The sequence below is a fragment of the Epinephelus moara genome, chromosome 23 (assembly GCF_006386435.1).
Source record: "Epinephelus moara isolate mb chromosome 23, YSFRI_EMoa_1.0, whole genome shotgun sequence".
NCBI lineage: Eukaryota > Metazoa > Chordata > Actinopteri > Perciformes > Serranidae > Epinephelus > Epinephelus moara.
Window position 1 is genome coordinate 30,188,698 of NC_065528.1, and position 24,702 is coordinate 30,213,399.

The following is a 24,702-nucleotide window of genomic DNA, read 5'->3' on the forward strand; positions in this document are numbered from 1 at the left end:
CTGATTGCATATGGAAGCAGTGTTACAGTTCTGTCTCTAATGCAACACTGGTTTGCACTAGGTATTGGGGGAACACGTGAAAGGGAGGGTGCAGGGTTGAGGGTCAAGTATCAAACACTCAAACCTGCATTCTGGTGAATTTTTATGCACAAATTTGTACATTTTCTGCAAAAACGTTTTGTCTTTGTCCTCTGCTACTTTCATGATTTTATTGGGGGACACAAATGCATGTGTTCTAAATATTGAGGAGGACACGTCCAGTGGTGTGGTGGAAGCTGATGAGGTGGGTGGATTATTAGGTAGATGGGTAGGTTACCTTGGAGGAGGTGGGTATACTGTCCTGTATATTGCAATGGCTTTTTCGCTGATAGATTGGTATATTGTAAATGGCCCAAAAAAGAGATGGTTATACCCCATGTACCTGCATATACTAGAAAAGTATGCTGCATCTCCCCAACCGGTAACAATACTGAATAAAGCACTTAAATTAGTGTTTCTCAACACTGTTTGGCAAGTCGCTAGCACAGCACTAGCTAACCTTTTTTCTCCGCTAACTTAAAATGCAGACGTTCAGGAGGTTTTTTTTTTCAGGAGCGAAATTAACCACAGAAATCTCTTCAAAACAAACAGATCCAGATTAAAACTAGTAAAAACACTTAATAAAGCAGTTTCACATTTTAAAAAATAAGTGTTTTTCCGATGCTTTCCTCGCAGCGGGGTTTCTAACTAAGGTGGCCAACGCGTAAAAGTGAATGGCCTAATCTAGGCCCAGTGTTTGGTTTGTCTGTCCGGGCTACCATAGAAACATGATGGATCAACCAGGTGATCCCCTTCGACCCCCTTCCTACGTAGATATAAATGGCAAATTCAAAGGTAACAGAATCACATCGATTTTCATTTTCAGGCAATTAAACAAGAAAGACAACATACTGTTAAACTTTAATTAGTAGCCTGGGCAATTATTTGCTTAATCACTGAACTCAACAGGCTTTTATTAGGGACATACAATCAAACTTGTTTCACAGCACCGGCATACCAACACAACACCACTTCATCCTGTCAAACAATATTCATAACTTGAGAACTTTGATTCCTTTGATCAGTGGACCCTTACAGACTCAAGGAATATGAGTAACTTTGTAGGTTATTGAGGAGTGGACACATATTCTGACTTTATGACACCTTTAGAGGAACTCGTTTTTTCGTCATGCCTATAAATTTGAATGATTTAGGGTCCTCTCTGGTGCTCGTAGTTTCAGTGAAATGAAATCCACCTAGCTAACGATATGTGGCATCTCCACACTGAAAGAAATTAAAACATTTGTAGTTGTAGTAAACAAATAAACAAAACTCCCTCTGAACAGCAGATATAGGGGATCAGGTGCTGGTCGATCGCAGGAACGTCTGAAGTAACATATCAAAAATAGACGACCGCACACTGAATAGACTTTACTGTGAATTTATTGAGAGCGAACAACGCGTTTCGCCTGTGGCTTCTTCAGGTTCACTCATCACAATTACCTGAACATTCACAGGTGTGATAAATACACATGACTCACGTGACTTGATTGTCAGTCAGTTCACTTCATTTTTTCCTTTTTTCTTTTAGTGCTTTAACAGATTTCCAAAAAATAAAAAAAAATTATAACATTTTTCTAAGTTGTACAAAATGAAATAAAACAAAATAAAAAATCTAAATTAATGAAAAATTACAAGAGTTACACAATTTATATCGTTTAAATTGATACCATTATACAACCAACTGAATAGAAAATTATCATTAAGTTCACTTCATTTTTTCTCCAGTGCATTAACATATATCAAAAAATAAACATTTTTCCAATTGGAGCATAATAATTTTGTACAAAATTACATCTTAAAAAACATAGATTAATAGACAGTTACAAGAATTACACAATTCTATATTATTTCAATTCACCATTATACAGCCAACTGAATAGGAAATGTTGAGAATCTTTTTTAAAAGGGTTAGGGTTACAGCTGTCCCTCTCTACCGCTAAATGGAAGGGGTGAGTGACAGGGGACCTAGTGGCTCATCTCTCCCTACGGGTCCAAATTACCTGTGGAGGGAGATACAAGTTAATATTTATGTCATAGAAAAGGACTTAAATCCTGTGTTTCGTTAAGCCCATTTATAGTTGTATTCACAATCTAAACAGCTAACTAACGTTAGCTCAAATAAGTTCGGTTTTATACATCCAAAGAATTCTATAAAAATGAACTGCTTGGTAACCAGACCAGGCCTCTAATTGAGACAGGCCTTTATGTGTCAAAATGTTTAGCTAAACCAGGCTAGTAACGAGGACTGGATGTTTAACCCTATGGATCCGAACGACGCATAGTGCATCCAAATTCTGTGTTTTTTCTCCGCGACCGTGCATCATAGCGAGAAGCCACACATATCACGTGAAACAGCGGAACAGTAGCTTTCCGACAAGACCAGGCACTTGTCGGTAGTCCAATGTTTTCACCGCGGAAAAAAAAGATAAATTTACACTAAAATGATGTATAACAGAGCTTTCATACAGCTTTGCACACACATTACTCTTGGATGGATTACTCACTAATGCAGGCTCGCACAGAAATGCCACGCATATCACATGAAAGCGCAGGACCAGAGCTTTCCAGTGATACCACACACATCATTGTGCTGTCATCCCATCACGCTATAAATACAGATCGATTGTCTACAAAATAAAAACCTGATGAATTTCTTTACAATCCATTATACAGATCTTGTTATCAGTCACTTCATATAGTGAGGAATATCGTATCTTACCACGTCTTAGGCTTGCGTGTGTTTCTCCCTGTCTATCCACATTTGTAGTCCGGCTTTCAAGATGCAAATATCTCCATATTGTCCAGTTGACACTCCATCAAACTTTGTATGACAAGACCAGCCACTTCACCTTTGCACACCCAGACAACTGAGGCCTAATTATGCATGCTGACAGGGCCGTAGTCACCATATACATTGAGGGGGACACGCCTAGGGCCCATAGGGTTAATTTGGACGAGGGTTTTAATTGAGGTTTTACAGTACTTACTATATTATATTCCATCTCTGCCTATATATCCCCCCAAATCCTACACACAGAACCTTTAACATCTTTTGCCTTTGCACGGCAGAGCCACTTGCCACTGGTGGCAAGACTGTTTTCTCAAATGCTGTTTACAAGGTCAAGAATTAACTTTGAGCCTCACTTTTAATTACTTTTAATTATTTAGGTAGCAAAAGAATTAGAACTAGAAAGGACATTGGTGCTGTTTGGTGTCGGGAACATTCATTGTAAAGGTTGTTTCAGTTACAGAGGATTAGATTTGCAGTTTTTAGGGGAAAAATGAACGTTATCACAGGTGAAATTATTATTAAAAATGTCACGGACAGCTTTTTAAAGTAATGATGAGTCAAATGCTGGCAGTGAGTTGGCTGGTGTACTGTTGCAGTAAGGTCTAATTTGGTTCAAAAGGAGGCTCACCGTGACCTTTCAGCACCTTTACATGTGTGCAGTGCGACAGTATGTGCAAATATTTTAATGTCTATGTTCATTGCCTTGTGTGTCTGTGTGCTTTTGTGCGTGCATGCCTCTCTCTGATGCAGCCATAAGTCCAGTCAGGGTGTAGTGTGTTAAATATTGATGCCAAGCCGTGCCTGACCAGTCCCAGGGGAGGGCGGTGTAAAGGTTGTGGCTCTAACAGCAGGCTCCAGGGAGCTGCAGTATATCGCTCACTTTCCTCCCCCCAGGGCCATATTTTCCCTCTTTTCTCTCTGGCCTCTGTAGACTCACAGCAGCAGTAAATGCACCCTATATTTCTCCCTTTATTTTTTTATTTAGAGCCATGAGATATTCTCTGCCAAATCTGCAGGCTGCCACACAACTCTGTCCATTTATCTAACACAGAAGCAGCATGTTGTGTTGACACCAAAGGAAAGCCAAATAGACTGCCGAGGCTTTTCTGATGCACGTTTTCCTCTCCACTGGAAAAAAACAAGGATAGTGGTTTGAGGCAAGTGTGGGCAGACAGGAAGGTAGTTATTTTTATCAACTAGTGATGCAAAGCGCAGTCAAAAGGGCAGCTCGCATGTTGTGTTTGTCATTCTCATATGGTAAGCGTGTTCGCGAGGCAAACATGGAATACAGTGTTTCCAGTTTTGGGCATATGGTGGGGATCGGAGTGTTGCAAGGCACAGATACACAGCCCCCCCATCAATGATGCCCAGAGTTTAATTCAGTTTTGTGATTGGAGGAACTCAACACTGATGCGCTCTGATGTGCACCAACAGCGTTTCTTTGGTGGACACAGATTGACATACAAATGTGGCGTTAATCAGAATCAGGATCAGAAATACTTTATTGGTCCCTGAGGGGAAGTTGTGATTCATTACAGTCGCTCTGATGTGAAGAAAAGTTATATAAGAAGTAAGAATAAGAGTATGAAATAGAGTATGTAAACCCTAACCCTACAGCAATAAAATAAGAAATAAAAAAAATGAAAATGTACGCTAAAATAAAAAAAATGTATGTGCATTATGCTGCAGTGTTTAACACTAGTACTTAAGATATAAAAATATTAAAAATAAAATGTATATCGTCACTGTGCTGAGGCTGTAAGTGTGAAATTCAACTACTACTTTTTATCAATAGAATAAACAGGAATAGAATAAAAGTAAACATAAGAAATATGTACAGTCATATGCCTGATAAAGTCGTATACTGAAAATATTTCAGAGCTGGTGTAAAATAAGTTGTATTTACTGCACAGACACAAATAATGATTCTCAGTCTCAGTTTTATTTTCAATTATTATTAATTATTATTTCTTTGTTTTCCTAATTTAACAAACACAATGAAAAGACAGAGTACACAGAAAATAAGGGCTCATTTATGCTCAACGTTAAATATGGATCCGGATATGGACGGAGCCTTCTGTCCGTGCTCTGCGTTCATTTCGTCCGTATTTCTGCACGTTTCCATAAAGCTTACGGATACAGGCCAAACGGAGCAGTACCACCGGGAACCGTGGGGGCAGTGTTGCTGTCACTACCCGATACGTAGCTCTAGTGAGACACGAAGAAGAAATAACAATTCAATTTCTCTCATCGGCAGTACTAGAGAAAAGAATTCTCCGTCCTCCAGTCGCGATGTATTTAACGGCCTCACCGACCACCGCCTCCTACAACGCTGCCTCTGTTTTTGTCTTTTATGCAAGAGGTACATTATCAATATCTCCTCCACAGTCGCCATGTTTGTTTTTGAGTTTGTTGTTTTTGTCATAAACTTTTGACGCTGGGCTGCCCCCTGGTGGATATACTGGTTAACATCCATGCCAATGTAAAGGGCGCATGGAAGTATGTGGGCAGTGACGGTAACATCGTTTGAAACGGACGTATACATTTGCGTACGTAAAGGGAGCATAAATGAGCCCTAATAGTAATTCAGTCAGGAGCAACTTGTTCTGAGAGGTCATCACTAAAATCATATCCCAGATCTGTTTTGTCATACATTCTTAAGTAGATGAATTGCTTTATTTTTGAGTTCAGCAATCAGTTATAATAATAATATAGTAATAAATAAATATGACAGAGTAATGTTTAATTCAAAATGTGACTAAGTTGTGGGGTTTGATTTTGTTACCAGGCCCCTGTCAGTCAAATCTGACCTAATCACAAAACCCACACAGTCCTGATGAAGCCGATTTGCAGTTTTTAAGTTTTGGATTCTCAATAAATGATACAGAGGGATATTTTTAAACCAGCTTACCTTTGATTGTTTTTTTAAGTAGTCATTGATGTTTAACGTTGTCCAGGAATTCTTAAGATTTAACCAAGTAACCAAGAACAGTTGATTGTGCTCTACAACATCATTGGTGGAAACCAGTTTTAAAATGGAGCGTATGATATACTTCACCAGCTTATGTTAAACCCAGTTGACAAAAAAAATGTTGGCATTGTACGTTTCTACAAACCACTGCTACATTACTTTGTGCATTATTATTAAGTGGCAACCTCCAGAGCTGAAAAATATAGTCAGTGCTGAAGTGCTAAAAACTGCAGTTCCTCTAATGGCCACTAGAGGTTGGCTTCAGCAGCAATTTAACCCCCATAGACCCCCATGTTAAAATGCCCAGTTTTACAGCAGAAATAAACATGTTTACAACCTGGTACAAAAAATGGTTTTGGTCTCTATAGTTAATTTCAACATTAATGACAGCTGTACGGTGGTGAATTTTCATATAACTCACCTGTGTACATTTTATTAAGGCTTAAAGTTGCGCATATTTAAGGGCCAGCTGTCTGTGAGGCGTCACCACAGTCTGTGACTCAGATCCACCTCTTGCTCACCCACAGAGTGGTTATTATGTTGAAACTTAACATTTCTTCAGGTTTCAACAACGCTGTGGTTAACATGGTTATGTTTAGGCACAAAAAAACATTTGGTTATAGTTCAGAAATGATCATGTTTGGGCTTTGAAATAGGTTTTGGTGGCACACTTCCAGTTGGAAATGCAGCATTGTCTGGGTAAAAAAAACATGGCACTGGAAAAGCAGCGACAGGTTGCTAAAATTTAAACGACGTTTGGAGGAAACACAGCGATGATAGTTCAATCAGGAGAGACAGAATGACGTAAAGATACTATTTAATACGGAATATGTGTACAAATTAACAGATGATATAACAGAAGTCTTTGGCGCTTGGACACCAGCGGGAGATATTTTGTAATTGAGGGACATCTGAGCGGCTGATGAATCCATTATGGCAGAGAAAGAACCATATTTAAAATGATGAGCAGTAAGATGATAGGCCGACAGAGGTGTGTCGCTGTGCTATTGGTTGATTGTGAATCAGCTGATGACTCAATTGACAGACCCAGACAATGACACCTAGAGACATTGAGTGAGAATATGTGCAAACTGAAGCATCCTAAGATAGAAGAACTGAAAACTCTCTGAGGGTTCGTCTACGCTGGATCTTCTACACATTTGTTTTGATAGCACCGAGTCATCAGTTTGGTCTAAAGTAGTTTAAACATGTTAAGAATTTGATATCAGTGTGACTCAAACAAACTGTGAGCTCAGTCCCATTTTTCATTGTTTTAATGAGTGTCTCTGCGACCAACCAAGGGTTTTCCTCAGAACTCAAAGTTGTGTTTCGGGTAAGCACTCCAGAGAACAGTCACTGTACTGGGCCGCAGTTTAATTTAATTAAATTCAATTCATCTGCATTGTACTTTGCCTCTGGTCTTTTCCCTTTATGTTTGAATAATAACTGTTCGGCTGGAGAATTTCGGTCCCCGTGCCTTTCCTATGAGAAATGAATTTCTGCAAAATCATGAAAAAAAAAAAAAAATCCTTGATGATATCCACTGTTGTACACTGTGGATTTAAGGAAGCAAACTGAGGTCAGTCAGGGTTTGAAATACTTAATTCCCCTTTTACCAAGCTTAGTCATGGTTCCTCTTGAAGTGCTCTACAAAAGCCAGAGATGTTACAGGTTCAGCAGCGAGACAGCTTGATTTTTTTAAATAATAACAGACGTTCTGAACAGTTTAACCCTTGTCAGCGTCTACTTTGTGTAGCTGCTGACAGAACTGGCCCGGAAAAATGCCATGGAACACTGCATCTTTGATTTGTGTAATTGATTTCGCACATACTGCTGCTTGTATCAGTGGAACTTTAAGTAAAATGTTGCAGTGAAACCATCAGGTCAGTCAGTGTTCACAACCTCTGCACAGACAGTTCGATCCATTTTGACTGGACTCCACACAAGTATACATTTTTATGAATTATTATTTCTCTTCTGGGTTTAATGGTGAGATTTGGTGTCTTACCTCAGAGGTCTTTCAAAACTGAATGAACAAAAATGTTTGAAGAAACTTTGGTGTCCTACCAGACTGTTAAAATATTGTGAAATATCGCATGGATAGTCAAAGTCCCAATACTTTTGTCGCTTCCCAAACCTTCTGCTATCGTCAGGTCAAGTTTTACCTTAACCAGCACTTGACCCATGACAAAGTTTGTCTAAAACTAATGGCTAGATTTCCATTAAGAGCTATTCTGTCTTCCACCTGTAGATGCACTAATTTAGGAAACGCTCCTGTGGAGATATAAACATACAACTAATGTGGCTGGATAAGTTGGAGGACTTGTTGTCCTCAGTCTAATACAAATAAAAAAACAAGCTCACAAATATTCTTACACCTTATTTCCTCATTAAAGCAGCTGTGCGGAACTTTATACCATTTATAAAACTGTCCCTAGTTTGTATCACCCCCCCCCCTTGAAGATCCACATATTCATTTGAACCCAACAGCGACAAAAAAGCCTTTCTCGATATGGCTATTTAGCGTAGCCTCGGTCGGGTCGGACACAGCGGAAGTCAGCAAACCAGAATACGGCACCCGGAGGTGGAAGTAAGTCTGTACGCCCGCAGCGGCCCGCAGCCATTAAACCACAGAAGAAGAAGGAGCCATGTTTACAGTGAGTGTTCGCAATGGGCATTGCTGAACACATAAGTTTTACCAGATGTATCTATAAGGACTTGGTTGTACTTTCGATGTCATGGCGGATAAAGAAGGAGCACCATCTAAAAGAAAAAGAACAGAAGAAGGCTAAACGGGACAGTGATAGGGCTCGAGCCCAAATGCGTGTAAACCTCGGTCGGGCATTCACCAAGTGGAGAGAGCTGAGAGATTTGAAAGGTTTTAAAACTGATCCCGAGTTGGCCCTTTTCCTAATCGACAGGTATGTAAGTTTTGTTTTTATTTAGAGAATATACCGCAACTTGTTAGACGTTGTTTCACTTCAATATTATTTATGATTTTCCTCTCGCTTTTCAAAACAAATGCACGCGGTAATTGCCGGTTGCAGTCGAGATTTTACGAATGAAGCTGAATGCCGGCTGCATTCGGAATTTTACGACACCAGGCTGTGGGTGTCATACAGCTTCGACCAAAGGGGGCGCTATAATCAATGAAAACGTAAGGTTCCGCACAGCTGCTTTAAACTGAAAAATACAACTGCACATCTTCTGAATTTTAGTTTCTCTCTTTCACCGAACTAAGATTAAGAATGACCCTGTTAAAGGCCTTTGCACACTGAGTACGTTTTTTCAGTTACGTTTTTTCATTGGTCATCAGAAAAAATCGTTATGCACAGAAACCTTTCACACTGATTCTGAATGAATCTGCTTTTACATCTGGAACCTCCCATCTACAACAGGCTTGAGACGGACCCTTGTTGAGGACTTGGCTCAGATCCCGGAGTTACTCTCTTATCCTGAAGCCTCCTTAAGGAATCTGATCCTGTTTGATTCGGTGGTGGGAACCTCTTGCAACCGCATGCCTTTGCTGACATCAACCCCAGCAGGATTCGTACCCTGGACCTTCCGCTAATTCTGATGCATTTTATTGTTCTATTTGTTGCAAAAATACATGCATTCTATCTGGCTGTCACCGCTCCCTCCCTGTCTTTCATTTGGCACCATAGCTGCATGAAGGGGCTGAACTGTCCTCCACCTTCTGTGTGCAGTCCACATCCTCCTGATCATCATCATCCTCCTGAATATTACTTCTGACCTGTTGAACATGAACTATCTGAGTCATGAAATGATTCTGTGCGCCCTGTTCCTCTGTCTTGCCGCAGCTGTGTCCTGCCACCACATTTTCCTCACTGATTCTTGGTCAAACGTCTCTAAAGACTCTGAAATGTGCAAACGTGATTGACGCAATGTGAAGCCATATTTATTTTTGGAATGCGACAATTTCGGATTAATTAAACGGACTCAGTGTGCAAAGGCCTTAACTCATCTTAAAATACAATTCATTCAAACTTGAGAGAAACAAAATGAAACTCACCCAAAACATTTTGGTTCGTCTCTCCACTGTTCCAACAATCCCCGAGTTAGATGTGGAATATGTTGGCTCTACGTGCTGTTATTTTCCTTGTTGTCCCCATTGAGCAGCAGCTTTTTCACTTGTTCTTCAGAGTCAGATCATTAAATTAGCAAAATGACAAAAATCACCCCCTAAATAATGCTCTCAGCCAAACGGACATCAGCCGATACATTCGTCCAATCACTAAACCCCACTCCATGACCTTTCCTCTTCAGCCACTGGCATATGAAATTTCATGAACAAAACGTGTCAAATGGGCAGAAAAGCATGAAATTTGTTTAGTGCATTCATGCTCCCACTTTGATTTTAACGACCCCATGGCCTTTTCTTTAGCGACACCTTCAAACACAGCATCTTAGCCCAACGTAGTGTTAAAGCTCTGAGAATATCAAAAGTATGTTGTTTGTTCTGGATGTGGGGTGTGAATATGGCAGCCTTTAAGGGCCACTAGGAAGGCTTTTTGTCTAGTTGGCAGAAAACAGTCAAATGTAAGTGAAGAAAACATTGTGTGAAAATGATTTTGCTTCTCTGTATATTTTAACAACCTGTGTCACTTGGTGTTTTAGCTACACTGGCTCCAGCTTCACTTATTCATGACAGTGAATTCCAGCCAGGTGAGACACTTCCCTCAGCAGCTTCGGTCAAATTATAGATCTTGTTGTTTGTGGCTTTCAGGCTCGTGGCGCTACACGGATAGTGAGAGTCTCTGTACTCACATTACAAATGGCTAAATGCAATATGCCCTCCAGGGCTGTGTTACAGCCAGATGTTAATTTCCTCTCTCGCTCTTTCTCGCTGTTCCCCTCTCTTCCTTTGGCTCCTATTCCTCCTTCTCCCTGTTCTCAGTCCAGATGTCCGTCTCTCCCGGGTCCTCCTCTCTGTTCGCATGTGACAGCTTGTGATTCCGTCCCAACAGCTGGACAACACAACCCAGGTGTGCAAGGGTGTGCTGTCTTGTCTAAATCTCATGGAGTCATGTGGTTGAGTGCAGTTACACTGTATTCACGGATCTCCACAGAGACAGTGTCCTTGGTAAACTGAAATTCTTACTATTTGCATAATATCGTTATTGACCATCTGATACAGCTGGAGTCACATTTAATCAGGTAAATCATAGTTAAAGGTATTTATCCCATGTTGGTTCAGTTATACTCTTCATTTATTCACCCACAGTACATCTTTTTCCCAGGAAATACTACACTCACCACCTGTGGGTTTGAAAGGTTGTTGGCAAAAGGTGGTATTTTTCTTCCTTAGAGAGAACACCAGCTTGGTTTGATATCAGTTACAACATAATCCAATAGTTACAAGATTTTACAGTGGTATAAAATCCATGGAAACTTTTTTAGACCACTTCTATAACATAATTTACTTCTGCACTCTCCGTCTGTATGGTATGAGCAGTTGACCTACAGATGCAGTCACCTCGAATTTCCCCTCTAAACTCAAGCCCTTTCGGCTGCCAGTCAGTTGCCACTCAACTCCCAGTCACTGGGAGTCTCCACCCTTTTTCCTGTTCCTGACAGGGCATGTCGAGATCCCACTGTAAACACACTCATTCATTCAATTGCAAATGGCACTTCCTTTGCCGAAACTTAACTGTATGTACAAGGGCAGTTGACCAAACATTTGACATTGGTTGGCAAGATTTCATTGGTCGCTTAGTCGCAGAACAAAACAAAACACACAAATGTGAAACTCTATCAGGAGCTGCGCCTTGTCAAAATGAATCCAAACCTATATGACTGGACCATGTGGGACTTTAATGTGGAAGGACAGACACAGGAAGTGTCCACGCTCAGCAGTCAGACAGGGGTCAGGTTAATTTCCAGGGCTGGTACCTGCGGTTATTCCACAGGCTAGTTAATAACATGTCGGGCAGGAAATCCAAAGTGTGGGATCATTTTGAGAAGGTGAAGGACGAACCCAAGGTGATATGTAAACTCATCTTCATTGGTCGACTACAAACATGACGTATCATCTGAAACATGGAAGTAGCTACATGTCCATTAGCCACTTCAAGAAGGTCTCGGACAGGTTGCTCTGGTGCCGAGTGCGATTGCTGTGTTCACACCTGCCCAAATGAACTGCACTCAGGGGGCAAATGAACTGGAGTTTAATTGAACCAAACTAAACAGGGCAGGTGTGAAAGCACTCCTACTTTCTGGTCAAAGAGAGTCTTGAGATCTTGAGATTCATGTTCACACCAAGTGAAAGTCCTTCATGTTTGTCACGATTGCAGACAGAAGCTATCTAGCTTGCGAGCTACATAAACCACGTGCACTAGTTAACTTGCCAGCTGAAAAAACAAAACACATTTTTCAAACATACATTACAGCTTCTACGTTATCACATAGAACAGAAAAGCTTTGCACAGCAGCTTCTTATTTTACCAAATTAGCAGCAAATAAAATGGCACAAGCTCAAATGTTAGCTTCGCTAGCATTGGCTGAACTTTGTGGCTGGTGCTTCAAAGGTCAGCTCTGTAAACAGGTGGTATAGGTGTGTCAAAGTTAAAAGTTGAACTCAGGTTATATGCCTCTTATTTGCTTTTCTGCTGTGGGCAAATACTGTTTGTAATGAATATAATGCAATTATTTGTTTCTGTATGTTTGGCCACTTATGATTCTCCTATAATTTATTGTATATTTTATTGTTCTTTTCCCGCTGCACAGCACTTTAGTCAACTTCTGTTGCTTTTAAATGTGCTCTATAAATAAACTAAAACTTTTAAAATTTGCTGCACAATTCCGCTGCCGGTGGGCCCGGCCCCTTCAGCTACACTACAAACACACTAAGCTTTGATTAAAAGTAGTGGAGGGGTTTATTACGAGGCCGAGTGCTCCATCAACTAATTCAAAAACCCCTCTTGACAGCCACAGTTATCTACCTTAGCTAATTTCTACTGAAACTAGCCTTTATGAATTGACACATATTAATACGAACAGCTTTGTTTGTTTATTTGTGTCTTTCTCCAAATCACTGTGAATTTTTGACATCGAGGTTTAACTCAAACAGTGAGATTATTTCAGCTTCCAGCTCTGCTCTGAAGAAAGGACTAAAAATCCAATTAGTTGATTTTTATTTGTAGCAGGATTTGTGCACAATAACGATCACTCGCTGAAGGTCACCGTTTTCCCGCCTTTTTCATTGAGCACCGCGTCACCGGGTGTCCGTCTTTTACTTGACTGTGTGTGAGAGGGAGACGGAGGGAAAGACAAACAGAGGCAGGGAGAATGAGACTGAGAAGAAGTGTGCGGGAGTGTGCTTCGCCGTCAATATAGCCAGAGAATTGAGTTATGCTCCTAAAGCTGCTCCTGCAATCTGGCCTCCTCGTCTTCATCCCCCCCTCCCTTTCTCCCCATCTACTTCTCACTCTTTCAATTTCTCTCCTTCACACACTCGCACACACACACATGCTCAGGGTACGAGACTGTGTGTGTGCCCCGGCGTGTATTTGTGTCTCTCTGTGTGGGTCTGTGTGTGTGTAGGAGGTGTTTTGGCAGCCGCTGGTAGTAGAGTATAATAACAAAAACTGTCCGGTTGGCATTCGCTCACATATCCCAGTACGCCCTTCGTCCTTCGCCCTGTCCCCCCCTCCTCCTCCTCTTCCTCCGCGCTCTTGTTTTCTTTTCTGCCATTCCTTTTCTCTCTGCCATCTTTTTCGCAGCACAGATGAAACTCTCTCCTTCACACCAACTCCTACGCTCTCTTTACTCCCCTCTCTCTCTCTTTTTTTTTAATCATTTGCCTATCTAATTCTCTGAAATACATTTTCTCTATTTCTCCATGGTACTGCGTGTTGAAATGCTCAGTCAGTGCTTGCACTTTAATTTTGTCCAAATCACATTTGTGACTCTCGCTCTGCATGTGTACTCTGATAATGTGTGTGCTTTTGTAATTCCATCCAGTCAGCACCAAATGTCCTAACAAGGTTAGAAAGATGAGTGGGAAAGAGTGGAGATGTTGGCTGGTGCGCATGAGGCATGACCTGATTTGAGTTCTCTGATATCAAGTACACCGGTACTGTTACATCTCAGAAATACAGCCTCACAGTGGACCTTAGAGTAAAGCACGACTACATATTAATAAGTAAAGTTATTTAAATATCTGACGCTTGAATGAGTTTGAAGTAAAAACATGTGGGCCACATCAGCGCTCTCCTTTATAGGTTTCCCATCATAATTTGTGTAATTTGCTTTAGTGTTTTGTAAAATATCCATAGAGAGATGATTGTCAGTGTGAATCTGATGAGACAGGATGCTTCTACAGATCTCTAGCATCAATGAATATGTCTGAATTAAGATAAGCAGCCAAACATGGTATATTAGAATGAAGTGTCTGATTTTGATGTTGATCATGTACTGGTACTTGTGACTTACATACTTAGTGTTTATTCCTGGACAGCTGCAGAAATAAATGTTGCCATTGTACATTTCTGCAAACCCACAGGTATGTAACATTTTTACATTTTATAGTTAACAAATATAGTGATACTTTACATTTCTTTTTGTTTCAACAACACTGTGATTAACAGGTGGTTATTATTAGGCACAAAAAAGATCATAATTTGGCTTAAAAAATACCTGGTTTTGGAACCACAATTGTGGCTGTAAATGCTGCAACGTCTTGCAAACAAATACTTGGTTTTGGTACTAAAACCGAGTCGTCTGGCTAACAAACACCCAGTTCTGAAGCCCAAATTGCGGTTGGAAATGCTGCAAGACAGGCTGACAAACAAAGAGTTTTGGTGCGACAGTCGCGACTAGAAATGCAGCAATGTCTCACAAACAAACAACCGGCTTTGGTGCCACAATTTTGGCAGCAAATGCCGTGATGTCTTGCTAACAAACACCCGGTTTCGAAACCTTAATTTTGAAAGTGCCGCAATGTCATACTGACTAACACGCGGTTTTGGTGCCACAATTTTGGCTTGAAATGCCATGTTTTACTGACAAACACCCGGTTTTGATGACACAATTAAGGGTGTAAATGCTGCGACGTCTCTTACAAACAGTTGTTTTTGGTGCCACAGTTGTGGCTGGAAATGCTGTGATGTCTTACTAAGAAACACCCGGTTTTGAAACCCAAATTTCGGTTAGAATTGCGGCAACGTCATGCTGACCAACACCCAGTTTTGGTGCCACACTTGTGGCTGCAGATGCTGTGATGTCTTGTAAACAAACACCTAGTTTTTGTACCACAATTTTGGGAAGAAATGCCATGATGTCTCACCAGCAAACAATGCCACAATGTGTGCTGAAATTTTTTGTTGTTTGTTGTTCGCGAACAGAGGTTTGCTGTGGTCTGCTGCTTGGCAGCCATCTTGAGAAAGACATATGACAAAGGCAGCTCAGAATAATGTAATCAGAACTGTAGAAATGTTGATATGGTACAGTATGTATGAAATGCACAAATGTTACACATCCGTAGTTTACAGAAATGTACAATGCCAACATTTTATTCTGGCAACTGGGCTTCACTGGAAGATGCAGCTCTAGCCTCAGTCTTTTAGCACATTGTCATGTATGTATCAGTCAAGTGCCTTTTTACAGCACCTTTAACAAGGTTCTTGTGAAATATAGAAACCCAAAACCATTTTCTTGCATTAAGATTCATTTCTGGGCTCAAACACACTAGAAAAGAAGAAGTTTTGAAAAGGTCAGTCATCTTCTTTTTATCTATTGCACATCAGTCAACTACTCCACAAATCACTTGAAATATTGACCAAATCTTGGGGTTGGTAGGGACCTGACTTCTGGTCCTCACAGTAAACGTGTCCAGCTCCTTGTTTTACTGTATGACAGCAGTCCAGACTTCTGTGCTTAATGCTCTACCATGAAGGTTTTTTTTTTTTTTTCCAATATTGCAGTATTTGTAAGATGTATTTCATGATGCAGTCTTCATTCCCCTCTCTTCTCTCACTCTGACTCATCTGTAAGGTGGTAGGACAGATTATGTTTGTCAAAGAATGGCTAAGAAGAAACCACTGAGCTTTTTCTGTGCAGCCATTTTGATAGATACACCAGTGTCACTATCACAATCAACAAGGCAGACAGTACGCTACTTTGTGTTTCTAACTAAACTAACAAATACAATTTGTACTTAAAAGAATAAGGCCTGAGTGTTAGCGGCTTTATTTGGAGCCACAGGGACTGTTTTGTCTGACTTTCAGCCACTGAAATTGTCAATCCGGCTGCATTTGCTTCTCTGCTGGAGAGTGGTCCCACTGCGGTCCCATAAAACACTCAGCGGTACCTGTTCATGTAACTAGTCGCAGGACTGAGTCAAATAAATCAACACCAGGGCAGGTAATATAGGGAAATTTATTGAAACTGAGAAGCACTCACAGATAGCGAACCTCCACCAAGGCTGTGCATGATCATGGGCAATTTTTTAAGAGTAGAAATGTTTAGTCTGAACAGAAAAAAACTTTAGATGATGCATAATGGAGGGATAAATGCCAGCTGTATTTTTCATTAAAGTCATAGTCTAGTAGGAAGGTTGGGTCCCCATGCACCCCACTGATACATTTTCTAACTTAAGTTTTTGTAATCCTCGAGGGATCTAGTCAACAAATTTTGATCTTACCAACTCAAAATATTGTCCTAAGGGTGTGTTTCGTAGCAATCTAAGCCACCATCTTGGATTTCCACTGAAAATTGGAAGCACCAAATGGCATTGGCGTAACTTTTCAACTAGAAATTACACAGAGAGAAATGACACCATTTTTTGTGTGTGTGCACAATTGTCATGATTTTAACAAGCTAGATACCTTACAGTTTGAAAAACATGACAAGGTCAGATTCATTTACACTCTTTTTGAGTATATAACAAGCGTAGCATAGAAAAAAGTTGGTCCATCTTTGCGGCCATCTTGGATTTCCAACAAAAATTTAAAAATTGGTTCAACTTTTTTCCCCGCTACACTTTGTTTTATACTAGAAATAGAATGTAAATTAATCAGACTTTTTTTATATATATATATATATATTTTTCTAATTTTAATGTAACTAACTTGTTCAAATCATGGCAATGCTGCATGCTAAACTTACACAGAAAATTCGGCCATTTATCTCTGTATAATGTCTAGTTTAAAAGTTATGCCAATTTTATTTTTTAGCCACAAAGATGGCCACCAAATGGACCCTTGGGACAATATTTTGAGTTGGCAGCATCAAAATTTGTTTACTAGACACCCAAAGGATTACAAAAAACTAAGTTAAAAAATGTATCTGTGTTGTGCAGGGGGACATAACCTTTGGGGCCATCTTGAATTTCCAACAGAAATTGAAAATTGGCGTAACTTTTTAACTAGATATCATACAAAGATAAATTTTTCTGTGTAACTGTAGCATGGGGAATTGATTGAGAGGGTTGTTGTCACAATTTCACCAAGTTAGATACATTAAAACTAGGAACTTTAAAAAACTGATTGATTTACACAATTAATTTTCAATTGTAAAAAATGTAAAACTGTGAAAAATGTTAAGCCATTTTTCAATTTTTGTTGGAAATTCAAAATGGCCGCAAAGATAACCGCAAAGTGAACCCTGGGACAACTAGTGCTTCTCAAAGTCAAGGAAGGATCCTTCAAAGACTGAATTTTAAGCAGGCTACATTTTTGAATTCCGACTGTTCCAATGTCAAGGATCCTTTTAATGCTACTGAGGACCAAGACCTTCCTTCAGAGAATTTTCTCGGATGCATGTATGTATCCTCAGCGTGCATCAAGTACCCACAATTCTTTGGGCACGCTTTGCCAGGATTGAATGCAGGACCTACGGTGGCCAAGACGTCTCAGGCAAGCGCAAAAGCCACAACACAACTACAAAAGCCACAACGGAAGTGAACGAAAACAGATGTTGACAATAAACGAATGGAGGTAAGTCAACTCAACAGCATTACAGTAGAGTGCTTCTTCTCTCGTCTTTGTTTGCATATTTGGTTGTGAGGTAATCCAAAAGTAACGTAAAGTACTTAAATTACGTTACTTTAATATTGTGATACGTGGATTAAATTACTGACTACTTTTTTTAACAGGTAATTAGTAATTGTACATTTTTAAAGTAAACCTCCCAACGCTGACAGTCGCATAGTAACGTTAACGTTAGCTAGCGCAAATTTCACTTACTTTTCAAACGCCAAAAGCATTTCCAAGTTGACTTACCTCCATTCGTTTATTGTCAACATCCGTTTTCGTTCACTTCCGTTGTGGCTTTTGTTGTTGTGTTGTGACTTTTGTGCTTGCCTGAGACATCTCGGCCACCGTAGGGACCTCTTCAGTTTTGCACACTGGGGCTCTTGCAAGGCCGTTCCAATGTGTGTTCACCGAATGCTTGGAAGGAGTCTTGCTGTGCCTTTGAGTTGGGAACATCAACATTTGTTTCCTAGACAACTTAAGGATTACAAAAATCTAAGTTAGAACAATGTATCAGTGCAACGCAGCGGGAGCCAACCTTTCTACCTGACTATAAATGTAGGGAGAACAGTGAAAATACTCATAAATATCTTAGAATTAAAGAAAAAAAATCACAGTTTCTAAATCTGAACCCTTAATTTCATTTTTTAAATGAATAAATTCAGTGATAATGTAGTAACAGCATTGCTTTTAATGGTAGTTAATCGTAAACCAGTACAATATATGACTAATCTCAGGTTTGGAGGGCTGCCGTGCTTCATTTTGATCTCAGATCTTTTCTCACACACACGAGTGTCCACCCCGCCATCTCTTCTCTCGCTGACCCCTCTCACCATCACACTCCGAGACACCTGACTGAGTCACAGCGGAGTCAGAAAAATTGAACAAGACACAGTGGACATTCCTTCAAAGTAATGTTCCACCTGTGAAATGAGCTCGAATCTTTCATTCTGCTGAGAGCACCTCTATATTCGAGGATTTGTGAATCAAGGGACGAGATGTGTCTCCCGCATTAAAATCAAGATAATCAACTTGATAGACACACTTGATACCAGATACAGTACCTGATTTACATGATGAAGAGATTGATTATCACACAGCTTTATTCATTAGGAAGTAAAATATGCACACACGCTTTCACAGAATCTGAAGGTATTTCAGGCATTTTTCTTTTCCATTTAAGTCCCGTCTTATTTTATTTTGCATCCAACAAAGCTTATTTTTTCTCTGAACATCTGCTTCTGACACAGTGTGATTTTCTGAATGAACCAAAGCACAACTCTGACCCTTTCTGACAATGAAATGATGATCTAGAACCTTTCAGAACCTGTTTTATTTATGAGATTGTTATTTTCCATTTTACCAAGAAAGTCAAGCTCATGGATGTCAAGGATACGAGTCAAAAAAAAAAAAAAAAAAAAGAAACTCTCTCTTCTCCGTTTTGTAATTTTTACAGTATAATCTTTTGATATCAGACTACAGTCCAGAGCAGAACTGTATATTTCAGTAAATATTTATACCACCCAATAAAAATGGCTATATATATTTTAGGGATTGAATGGGGTTATAAATAGACTAAGTCAAAAGCTATGTTCTTATCTCGGTTTAATCATTATTCCCAAACAGTTTTTTCACCATTCAAACTTTTTACTTGATAATTTTAATCTCTCCTTTTATAAATTCGAAGAAGAACAGCAACTGCAGCACACTGTCTAGAGGGCAAAACATGTCACGGTGTGGACGTCTTTGACAGTTTCAGAGGAGGACAACAGGATTGTGCGGAAGGTCTGATCTCTGACTGCTTGACACTAGTGATGGGCAAAGCAGTTCTTTAGATGTTAATCACTAGAATCAGTTCATTAAAACGATTCGTTCAAAAGATTCGTTCACCGAATCGGNGCAAAACATGTCACGGTGTGGACGTCTTTGACAGTTTCAGAGGAGGACAACAGGATTGTGCGGAAGGTCTGATCTCTGACTGCTTGACACTAGTGTTAATCACTAGAATCAGTTCATTAAAACGATTCGTTCAAAAGATTCGTTCACCGAATCGGTCAGTGCTTGGCGGGAGGAGCCCTGACTGTGTACTGCGTAGTCCAACTCACTGAACTGATACACGGCTGAGCTGCTGCTGCGTCTGCCCTGCGCTGGTGAGTCTCATTACTGGCCAGCCTAACGCTTTAAGTTTGTTTATCTGGAAACTAAGTCTGTTAAAACAATGGGGAGGTGTGTGATTGTGTTCATGTGGCTTGACTCCTGGCTACGTTAGCCATTAGCTTGGAGAAAACGGTCCCTGTGAAAGTGTATCGCTGAGAGGAAATGATTTGAATCACTCAGGGATCGCGGTTACGTCGTTCCCCGAGTGATTCGATCCCCGAGTGATTCGTTCCCCGAGTGATTCCTTCCCCGATTGATTTGTTCACAGAGTGATTTGTTTACCGAGTGATTCGTTCACCGAGTGATTTGTTCACGGTGTGATTCGTTCACCGAGTGATTTGTTCATCGAGTGATTTGTTCACCGAGTGATTTGTTCACCAAGTGATTCGTCACGCGGTAGGCAGTCCCTCCCTGCACCCTGGCTGCCTTGCGACTCGCGAGTGATTCATCGTTCGCACAGACCGAATCGGCTGTTCCACTCCCGGCCTGCACGCTCGCTGCTGAGCTCAACTGAACTGAGAAATGAACGAATCAGTTCCGGAAGTGATTCAGTTCAGTACGTTCACTCAACAGATCCGTTCTTTTGAACAATTCGTTTGCGAACACTACTTGACACAGGTTAGACACAGTGCTGAAGGACCGTCTCCAGAGTGTTAGCACGAGCTAAATAGCAGCAGCAGCTAACATCCAACACTGAGCTTTTAAAAGGCTCGACTCTGTTGTTGAACTTATTAATAACCGCTAGCATGTGATGCTACATATGTATTGTTACCTCTCTGGCTGCGTGCGTGTGAGACATAGCCGCTTGTTTGTCTGAGTTGAGTGTTAATGTGTGAGGTGAATCAACAGCGCAACGCTATTCTACTTGGTATTTGTAGGCTAGTCTATCGTGGGATGGTGAGATGATGTCTGGACGTGACGATATAAACATTTCATACACCAGAGCTTCATCATCTCCCTCTGTCTTACCGTTAACTATAAATTTATTACTGATTAAAAGTCTTACCTTCTTACCCTCAGATGTACACACACTGCAGGTTATACACTTCTTTTGAAAATACAAAAATGTGAAGTTATCAGTTGTCGTATTAGTTGAAAAAATCCACATCGGTGCATTCCTTCTTAATCCCATTATTAATTTATCTTAAATATATTTCCTTATATTAGAATGATGAATTTAGGGGATAGTTCCAACTCCTGAGTGCTTTCATTCACAGCATTGTTGTCCATATAAAAGGTTGTGTGTGTGTGTGTGTGTGTGTGTGTGTGTGTGTGTGTGTGTGTGTGCACCAGAGAGACAAACAGAGAGAAAGAGGACCAAACAGAAATGTGTGTAATGTGTAGTGTGTTGTAAAAAGGTCATTGTTTTGTCATTTTCCATATGCGGGCAAAGCCGCAACTTCAGTTCCCTTTGTAATTAGAGTCCTGCATGGCTGTTCTTAGACCAGTGTGTCTATTCCCAAAACAGATGTGAGCCCTTTAACCTCAATCAGTAATTTCCTGTAATACCGGCAGCTTAAGCAGGAGCTCTACCGAGTCCACATTCTGTTACTTAAAAAAAAAAAAAAACACATTCATTAAAAATGGTCTGATTGTTTGAGGAAATGTTTTGGTTTATGTTGAACAAAAAAAGGAATTTTAAAGGAGATAATGGCTTCGTCGTTAATGGCTTTTTTTTTTTTTTTTTTTCAGAATTTCATCATTGTTGCTTTACTTGTCTGTTACGAGGCATAATTTGGGTTTATTTTATGATTTCCCCCCCGCGCGCGCACACACACACACACACACACACACACACACACACACACACACACACACACAGTCAGAAGAACAGAGTGATAATAGAATCATTGATGAATGAGCTGAATGCAGTTAGGGAAGCATGAAAGAGAGAGAAGGGGCGTGTTGAGATTAACGTAGCACAAAGCAAATTGGGTTTGCCATTATTACACAATTCAGACTGCAGAAAGCCCCTAACCATGAGAGACAAATGAGGCCTGAGATTCATAAAAGCTCCATTAACGGGAGCAAAGGGAGTGAGGGCAGACCATCAATGGGTCCGTTTAATACCAAACATTTATAGATCTGTGTCTATGGCCTGTGGCGTGTAATGACTAGACTGCAGGGCTCCTGCTTCCCAGGGACATCCAGACCGCTAAATTAGGATCAAAATAGATTCTTGGAAAGCTTCCCTTCTCAAACCCGGTTCACTCGGTCTCAATCGCCCGACCTGCGATCCTTGAGATAGCAGCAACCTGCTATTCATTAACTTTTTCATTCCCTGCTTTGCTTCCTCCAGCCTGTTTATTTGCCTGTTTGTCTTTTTAATTAAGCTAAATCTAGATCTTCCTCACCCTGCGGTTCCTTCTGTAAATTCCATCATCCTCACAAATCTCAGACTAGTTTGTTGTTCACTCGAATGTCGGCATTAGCAGGTGCGTCTGGAGATCAATGGAGTTGTCATTGACTCCATAAAGCCATCACCATAACCATAACACAGCCGCTATCATACTCCGCTTAACTGACTGAGAACACATCATCGCCCATTCGGGCTAATGTGCTAATACGTCTTAGTGCTAATGTCAACGCGACGGTGGGACTCTATGGATGAGGCCCCCAGCGCAAACCAGATTATCCGGCCGTCTGACTGTCTCTCAAATGGCCAGAGTAGGGGAAATAGAGTGTCTCATTATCATCATCTGCAGACGGCTCTCCACTAATCTAGAAAAAAACGACGCCATCAGAGTCTGTGAATATTTGCTTAGCAGGCAGGAGCACAGGGGGCTGCTTGCTACCAGCGCGGATTGGCAAGTCGCACACACTCATCACAAGTAGTGTCAGCGCTCAACGCGAGGGCATCCGTCAGCGGTATATAGATACAGATGGTGGGTCAAGTTTCAAACTGAGTGAGGAGAGAAGGAGCAATGAGCCGATTGGGGGATAGAGGGTTTCTGGGATTGTTTATTGCTGAGCTGTAATTGGATAAACCTGGCGTATAACCTCTTTAGGCCTGTCACATTGCTTCATCCTCACGAGGCCAATCTCGGATGCCCTGATTGAGTTTATGCTCAATTGAAACTTATCAGCTTTTTTCTCCCCTTCTCTTGTTTTGCTTGAACAAAGAGGCGCATGAGTGTGATGCATTGACTTCTTTTCTAGTAGCGTTTTCATTTGGGTTGAAATCATTACTGAGGTTGTTAATAGGCTGTTTTTTGAGCTGTACTGTGAGTTGTTGCACTGCCTGTCAAAGGAGTCACATTTTGGCTTTTTCATTCTTCAATCTGACATAAAATCGCCCCAGGAATGTCTCTGCACCAGTAACACGCCCTGCCAACAAGTACATGTTCAACTGCCGCAAGCACATGTGTTAAATCTACAGTAACTGCCGTGAGCAAACATATGCTAGGTTCTGTCATGATGAAGAGTGGTATTTATTAAAAAAACAGGGGGGAGGAATCATCATCTTTCTCTTATATGCTACACGATTACTCCATTTAAATCATGTCAATTATGGTAATTAAGCAAGTGATGAAAACCACAGTGAAGTCACACACTAATTCAACATATAATAAGCTAATACACCAGTTGTCATTTCTAGAGGCGCTTGATCCAATCACACACTCCTTGATGCAATTTGTCCTTTTAAACAGAAATCTTACTCACAAATAAATAAGATGAAATCGTTTGGAGAGCTAAATGTGATAAAAATGTCTTTTAGTTCAGCTGTTTGTCTTGATTTAATATATTTGTTGCAACAGGTGGGCCTGTGCAGGTGTTGGATCAGGCAACCTGCAATAAATTCCCTTGAATGTTGTTTTGGAGCCAATTGGTTGTCCGAACTTTTATCATCACAATCAATCTCAAAATGATTAAAACAGACTCTGCTGTCTGTTCTCAACCCAGAACAGAGTCATGACTATCAAACCCCAAACTGCAAAGCACGACCTGGATGGAACTGACCCCGAACCCAAAAGAAATCAGACTGAAACTTACCCAGAGTCCAGAAAAGGCTCACACTTGCTGTCCCGCTGTGACACACTGTCTAAAACTTCTCAAAAAATTCTTTGAATGTCCTGTCAGATCCATATAAAACTTTTCCCACACCAAATACCTTTTAAGTCCTCTTTTGACTGTTTTATGAACGACCTGGGTATTGTTTAGAGTTTCTATTCTGATCATTGATTCTGGCTCTCATATGTCCCTGGTTCAAATTCTTGGGATTTTATTTAAGAAAGAAAACAAACAAAAACTTGGAAAGCAAACCTTTATTTTAAGGAGATTTGGATAGTCATAAACAGTCACATACAATGAGATATTCTGTAATTCTGTCAGAGAAGCCAACAGAAAACAGAAAGATATTTACAATAGAAAGTAAAATTTCACCACTCCATAATGGATATTGCTTGGCGCTAAAACTCATTGAGTCAATGGAGCGCTGGATTGAAATCGTTAATCATGTCATTGCCTTTTTTCTTCTCAAAAATCAATTGGTTGGTTACTGTTTAAAGGTGTTGGGCTATCAACACAAATTTAATCAAAACTGACATCTCTAATCCTTATACAACAGCTCCCATGATAGCTTACAAATTAGCACCCCTACTAGTTAGGTTTAGGAAAGGAATCATGGTTTGGCATCGTCACATATTTTCTTTAAATCCTCCTGAGACCCTGTGTCCTTGTACGAGGACATCACATTTTGGGTTTACTTG